This window comes from Dermacentor andersoni, chromosome 5, assembly GCF_023375885.2.
Source record: "Dermacentor andersoni chromosome 5, qqDerAnde1_hic_scaffold, whole genome shotgun sequence".
Taxonomy (NCBI): Eukaryota; Metazoa; Arthropoda; class Arachnida; order Ixodida; family Ixodidae; genus Dermacentor; species Dermacentor andersoni.
Window position 1 is genome coordinate 119,840,824 of NC_092818.1, and position 7,704 is coordinate 119,848,527.

A 7,704-nucleotide genomic window follows, 5' to 3' on the forward strand; every position below is an offset into this window, starting at 1 on the left:
CATACTCAGTGACACAAGTTGGCCCAACGGTTGGCTTCTAACCTTGCTCTTTCACCACAGCAGGCCGATGCTGCAACCATTCGACCATGGTCTACACAGCGATCCAGGTTGTCATGAAAACGGTTAGAAACATACATACAAGCACCATCCTCGGAAAGTCCATGGAATAAACTAAGAATGCTAATCCATTAATGACTGGTCCAGACAGTGTGCGCTTCTTCTTAATTCAGCCTCCAGTTTTCTTTACTGATACAAATTTAAAGAGAAGACTGGTGCTTCTTGTGGTGCCGTCTAGTACTCATTGTAGGGCGAACAAAAACGGAGTGACCAGTTGGGCTTGTTGGAAAACATAGTAGAAGGCTACAGCGCGGGAACCCACGGAGTCCAAGAAGGCACACAATATGATCGTAGTGGCGCAAACAAGGAAAGACGGAAGGGAACAATGGGAGCGCCATAAAAGAAATGTTATCCAGAAGTACATGTTGCTGGGCTAGTCGGTTCATATTGCTGAGTAGACCATAAATATTATTGTCTCGTTTGCGCCAAGCGATCATATTTATGGTCTACTCGGCAATATGAACCGATTAGCCTAGCAATATGTACTTCTAGGCACACAAAGTACACGGACACAACAGTGACTTTCATGAAAAATGTTTATTTTGCCGATGCGCAGCTAGTTTAGGGGTGAACACTTGGCAAAAAAAAAAAAAAAAACAAGACCACGCATACACACAGAACCTGCTCACAACGCTATCGCACTCTGGCATTTAATCTAGGAAGGTCAGTTCTTTTTCACAAAAGGCTATCGATTGACATCTGGCACAGTTTATCCCCGCACGTGAAAGTGCGGCAGCCTCGATAATTTTCCTCGTAAGGCTTGATTTGTTCCTGCATGCAATCTTGTACTCATTGCAGACAGGCTTACAACCACAGTCGCGGTAAAGCACGCCTGGATGACCTCGCATAATGTTCTTAACATTGTCGTGGTGTTCCCTAAGCCAATCGTTAATGCATCGGTCGGTTTGCTCGATGTAGGCGCATGAGATAGTTATCTCATATATTGCACACTGGGCACAATGTGTGCAGCACTGTCTGTGCTAAGATATGCACTTGGTTTTCTATTGGAAGACGACGCAAGTATGCTTACTCAGTGGCACCAGTTTTCCAGGCACGGAAAAAACATCACATTGCACTCCGGCCAACCTTCTTCAGGTGGTGTGAAATTCCATGAACATATGGAAAGACTGACTTCTTAGCGTTATCCCGACTTTGCTCTTATGTAAGCTGTGTCCGTCCGCGACCAGATAGTTTTAGTTTCTTAAGTATGCATTCCGTGTCACCAACCTGCTGTAAACATAAGGTATATCCCGCTGCACATAGACGGTATACCTGCGACTGAAAGCTTTCAAAAACAAAAACAAGAGCGTGTATTGAAAGAAGCGCGAGAGAGTACCTTGACTGCCGCATGGCGCGGTTTTCAGCATTCGCACGGAAGAGCCCGCCATTAATTTCGGAAGCTACGTGCAGGCTTCGTAGTGGAGGTGCTAGATAGCGCTGAGTGTTTCAAGGAAGCGCGAAAGAGACGTCCCACTGCAGCACACGGCTTATAGATAACTCGATTCAACGCTGGCAATACACTGTGTCGCTATATTGATGGAATGCTAAACGCATTACCATCGACAGTCATCATGAGATGGGTTCTGCCGAAATTTTTGTATGCTTCCGACAAATACGCACTTCATGCTGCAGTGATGTGTTTTGCCTCTGGGAGAGAGTGAAACGTGCCGATGACACTACACACAGCATTGGTAAATGTTTTGTATATGGCACAGCTTGCTTTCAAATTATTTATTTGCGTATGCATGTTGAAATTAAAAGTTTGACGAAATCTCGTCTGGTCGGGAAGTAATGGCATAATAGGAATAAAAAACAGAACGCCCATCAAAATTGGGTTGTCAGAAATTTCTCAAACGTTCCGGCTTCCACACAGAAGCCTTGTTCACTGAAGCATTGTTCAAGAGTCAACAAGGCTTCCGTGTGGAAGCCCAAACATTCAAAAAGTTTTGGCAACCTCATTTTGGTCGGCGTTCTATTTTTTATTCCTATTATACTATTACTTCCCGACCAGTTGAGATTTCGTTAAACTCTTAATTTCAGTCAACTACGACAGGCGTATTGCCAACCAACTCTTAGTGAACAAGTCTTCCGTGTTCAAGCCGAAACGTTTAAAATTTTTTGTACAGCCTATTCTCGTCGGCGTTCTCTTTTTCATTCTTATTATGCATATGCATGTTGTCTAACCTATGTATCAGTCCGCTCTCTGTTCCTGTGCTTGTCAGGTGAGCGCACCGCTGTGGTACGACGAATTTGTTCGCTTACTGGTTTAGATTTAAACGTATAGTGTATAAGAAAGCACACTCTCGCGTATATATCTCTCGGATGCTCTTTATCCCGGACTACACCATTCGTTCATCTGCTCTCATTAGCTGTCTTCGAGCTAGCTTGATTTTGTGAACTTTGTGTAACCTATTTCCTTCTTGCAAGAATATTTCATTTTATTGCTATTTACTGCTCTGGGTTTCATGTTTTTATTCCTCATAAAGTAAAACGGACCGCTGTCTTCACAAGTAAACATTCCAAGCACACACAGTTAATGGTAGTGCAGACGGCAGTGCTCTCTTTGGTCGGTTTCAGCTTTCTTCCGCATTTTTGGCAAGTGTCGACAGACGGATACATCAAAGACAAAATACAATTATCCTTTCATCCTGAAAAAAAAAGAAAATCGTGAGCCATTCTATTCTGTGAAAGTGGTGACCAGCGAAGCTGTTTATCTTGCCATACAGAACATCTTGACACAGAACTTTGAACAATGGCACGGACTCGTTTAACGTGATTTTTATATACATTGGCGTGGACGATGGGACTGCCACCCTGAGGAGCCGGAGAACACTAGACACGCATGACGTTTTAACGGGACCACCACCACGGTAGAGCGGAAGGAAAAAAAAAAAGGAGATATGCAAGCGCCGACAAAGAGAGGGAGGTGCGAACGTAGACATGGCCGACGTGGGTCAAAGTGAAGTATCTGTTCTTATCAGCTTAATATCTGATACGGGCTGTATTTGATACCAAGATATTAAACTTATTTCTGAAGTTGGCGGAGAGCTTGAAGCCTGCTTCACCTCTGCGGCGAGTCTGCCCGGTATTTCACTATTCTTGGGATTGGGCCACAACTTTTGGTCTACGGACAGCGGTCCGCTGGAAATTAGCCATATTCAGCTTCACTGTAAAAATACAATTTTTCACGCAGTATTACCACCAGAAATGTCGGTGATTTATTAGTAAGCTTGCGACTGTTATAGAGAGAGAGAGAGAGAAAACAAGGGTAGGAAAGGCAGGGAGGTCAACCAGAACAGCATCCGGTTTGCTACCCTACACTGGGGGTGGGGGAAAGGGGAATAGAAAGAGGAAGAAAGGGAGAGAGGAAGCACTGACTACGTGTGGGAGCGACACCATACACAAGGACACTATAAACGGTCTGTTAAGCCCGTGCACTTCAAGTACCGCACTAGTGCACGAATCGCTTTTCGAGCCAGTGACGGGTGTGGCCACGGTCCGAGTATCTTTGACTCGGTGAAAGATGTCGAGTCCAGTCTGCGTAAAGTTGCCCGCAGAGAGAGGCGTTGGACATCGTAGCGAGGACAGGTACACAATAGGTGCTCGATGGTCTCCTCGCACCCACAGGAGTCGCACATCGGGCTCTCGGCCATTCCCATACGGTAGGAGTATGCGTTCGTGAACGCCACTCCCAGCCACAAGCGACACAACAAGGTTGCTTCGCCGCGGGGAAGGCTAGATGGCAGTTGTAGCCGTAGCGTGGGGTCCATTTTACGTAATCTGCAATTGAAGCCACTTGAAATCCAGAGATCTTGGGACTTCTTACGCGCAAGTTGGCGAAGTTCTCTGGCAGCGTCCGACCTCGCCAAAGGTGTTGGACGCGTCTTGGTATCTTCGTGGGCACACCGGGCAGCCTTGTCAGCTAGGTTGTTGCCGACGATGCCACAGTGAGCAGGAATCCACTGAAATATAATGTGGTGTCCACTTTCCAGAGCATGGTGGTGCAGTTCCCTGATTTCAGATGTCATTTGCTCGTAGGTTCTGTGACGTAATGCGGACTGATGCTGTGAAGGGCTGCCTTAGAGTCACAAAATACGACCCATTTCTCTGTAGGCTCTTCGGTGATGTACATCATAGCGGCATGGAGAGCTGCAAGTTCTGCCGATGTAGATGTAGTCGTGTGCGACAATTTGAATTTAACTGTAACGTTCTTGGCTGGAACGACGAATGCGGCAGTTGAGCTGGTAGGTGAGGTGGAACCATCGGTATATATATGTATGCGGTCATGATACGTCTGGTGCAGTAATGTGAGCGTAAGTTGCTTCAGAGCCGGCGATGGATGATTGGATTTTTTTGTGATTCCAGGAATAGCAAAATTCACTTGAGGCTGTCGCAGGCACCACAGGGGAGAGGAAGGCTTCGCCGCCGGTGTAAATGATGCCGGTATGTACTCATGATGAGCGCTAATAACTCGTGAAAAGGTCGCTTGAGGTCTCTCGGCTGGTAGGGAGGCCAAATGATGGTCGGGGATCCTTGACAGATGGCGAATGTGCCCTCTGAGAGAGTCGACAGCTACATGTGTCTGGATTGTATGGTCTCCTGCGATGGCGATTGTCGCTGCTGTTGAGGTGCACCTAGGCAGCCCTAAACACGTGCGTAGGGCTTGACCTTGTATGCTCTCCAAGGCGCGAAAGTTCGTCTTGCATGCATTTGACAATACTGGTAGGCTATAACGAAGGAGTCCGAGAAACAAAGCCCTGTACAGCTGCAACATAGAATAGACTGGTGTACCCCAGTTTTTCCCGCATAGAAATTGGAAGACCTGAGCAATGGCGACTAGCTTCTTCTTCAGATAGACGCAGTGAGGGCTCCACGAGAGGTTGCGGTCAATGATGACGCCCAGAAAGCGATGCGTTTCAACATAAAGTACAGCTTGACCATTGATGGTAACAGGATACGATGACATTATGACTGTTATAGTCCAGCTACACTCACTAGTTATAGATGCTCATCGAAAACTCGACATTCGTTTTGCTTCCAGATTTATTTTCGTGATGGTATCACGTAAAATAAAAAAAAATGGCTAAAGCATTCCGAATGCATGGTGAGCTCTTGGAAAACCACGTTGCCGCTAAACAAATACGTAGATCGAAATTATTTAGCGAACGACATTCAGTCCTGACGGACGGATGACCGGTGACGTAGGGCCTGCTTTTCAATTGCGTATTATATTATGCTATTTTTGTTCAGACAGTTGCTACATCTGTAAAATAAAGTACGTGGTTTCAAGCTATGGCGCTCAAAAGCCGCTGTCAGATCCATTGGGGATGTTCGTCGGGTTTTCGCTCGGTGAGCTATTACTTTCATTTTCGTATTTTTGTGTTCGTTTTGTTTCATTTCATTCTCTCAGTAGTTAACTCCCTTTTTTTGTCTCACATGGGGTAGCTTGCGATAAGACTTTGTCCTCAACCCTGGCTTGATGAACTCTCTTGATCGATGAAGCATATTTGCTTGACTACGGTAGGATGGAGTTTTGTTTGCAGTCTTAACAGCCGACAACACTTAGGAGAACATGCATTTATGTTCCATAAATAACCGTCTCAAAGCAGTGGCATCACATTGTTTTGTGTTTTTTCCACTACTTCGAATATTACGCCAGTGACGCACTCTTTCTATTTGATGAAATACTGCGCCAAAGGAATCCAGTAAGCGCGGCGAAACGGTGCTATCCGAAGAAACATTAGGTGATCAGCCAGAATGGGGCCGGTGGAGATACCGCGGTTCCTTTATTACTAAATGTATACAACAATTTGTTTCACGCGCCAAACAGAGAATTGTCTTCATACGTAATTTACTTTTGTTGCCCTTACCTCGCTTTGGTGCAACGATTGCCCGAACAGTAAAAGGGACGAGTATTTTTCAACTGAGCTTTTCTTTTTTCTCACGCTGTGGGCCTGTTTTATTTTTCGACCCCTAAATGCCTGCAACCAACCGAATTTCAGTCAAGCTATGCTATTGCATTATCGAAAGCAGTAATTCAAAGGCCGTTTCTTGGAGGCTTCGTCCACGCACCAAGATTACATCGTACTTTCCCGGTGTGCCATGTGTCTTGGAAGGCTGATTCTCGTCAAGAAATATTTTTCGAGCCACATATTACAACATGAAACTCAAAAGTTAGTTCGTGCAATGAGGATAGCTTCACGACTATCTGTCTTTATCTCTGCTCCACGCGTAGATGTCATACGAGAACTTACTTCTCTAGCATGCCGGCAATATATTCTTTGTTACCGCTTTGCTCGCTCTCAGCGTTGGTTAAGGTGAAGTCAAAACTGCTTGTTTAGAGTATGTAATTGTCACCAATACTCGTTATCTAAAGGTCTAATGCAAACTTGTGTAAACTACCCTTACTGAGTACACTAAACAAGCTGCCTGCATGAGTGTCACAATTAGGCTAAGCCGTTATACAATCATCACTCTATTATCCTGATTCCACCTAATACACATTTCGTCTATTTAGATTGTTGTTGATATTTATGCTCGTTCCTGACTTCCTTCAGTCGAGCGCCTACAGAAGACAGGAGGGCTTGCGGATATACACACGCTTATGAAATCTGCTCAATAGTTCCCCTTAGAGAAGCAAGGCAGAGGTGCTACCCCACACTTGAGTCGTAAACTCACCTGTCTGCGTAGGAAAGCAACCACACACAGGGTGGACAGTTAAGAACGTTTTCAAGAAGTCCGAAGATAAAGTAAATAAAGAGAGATGGTCACACAGTGATTGATACATAAGGCAGATAATTAAAACTGCAGACAAACTTCAAGCGAACATCCCTGGCTACTCCGTACTGTCCTCCCCTTCCCACTCGTTCTCTTTCCTTCAAATCTTGATCTGGGTTTCAGTTCGGAGTGATGATTCGGCATTTATATAAATGTAACCAGTTGGGCCCACGCACATAGTGGGGCCTACGACTGATCCTGCTTTCCTTCCTGCATGTGAGCAGCAGAGGCATGATAAGCAAGCCGACTCATTCTGGCTTTCGGGATTCGAGTAAAAGAATCGAAGCTTTTGTTGTACGAAGCTAAAGAGAAGCATCAACTAAAGCAGAATCCATGAGGTATTGGTGTAAGGCATGAGATTAGAGTGATCAGGAAAGCTCTCAATAAAGGCAGTAGCAGTAGTTGGACATATCCGTCAATAGCACGCGCATGGCAGTCAATACAAATGCTTTACCTCCCGAGTAAAGCAAAAGAAAAATTGTGAGAATAAAAAGAGAGGGGAGGTGAGTATAGCCCCACACCATACGGAGTGGGGGCCTAGCGCCGTCGCACTGCCGCAATGACCAAGAATTTTCCTCCATAATTAAGGACTGTTACAAAATTATTACACACATATGTATATGTATGCAGTGCAAGCGCTTCCTGAATACAACAGTAGTTCAGACACATGTGAAAATGGTGTGATATAGCAATGCCGCATATAGCAAGTTGCCTTAAGCGGCTGTGGGCACGTCAAGTGATCTTCTACATAGTACTTATGTGAGTACGAAAACTCACTGAGGGCAGTGCCCAAAAAACGCGTGTTCGGCA

At 45.3% G+C, this 7,704-nt stretch overlaps 1 pseudogene; it reads left to right on the forward strand.

Moving 5' to 3' along the window:
• The first annotated feature begins 3,057 nt into the window (after positions 1–3,057).
• On the forward strand, positions 3,058–3,236 carry LOC126532590 (U2 spliceosomal RNA; annotated as a pseudogene).
• Positions 3,237–7,704: the final 4,468 nt, after the last annotated feature.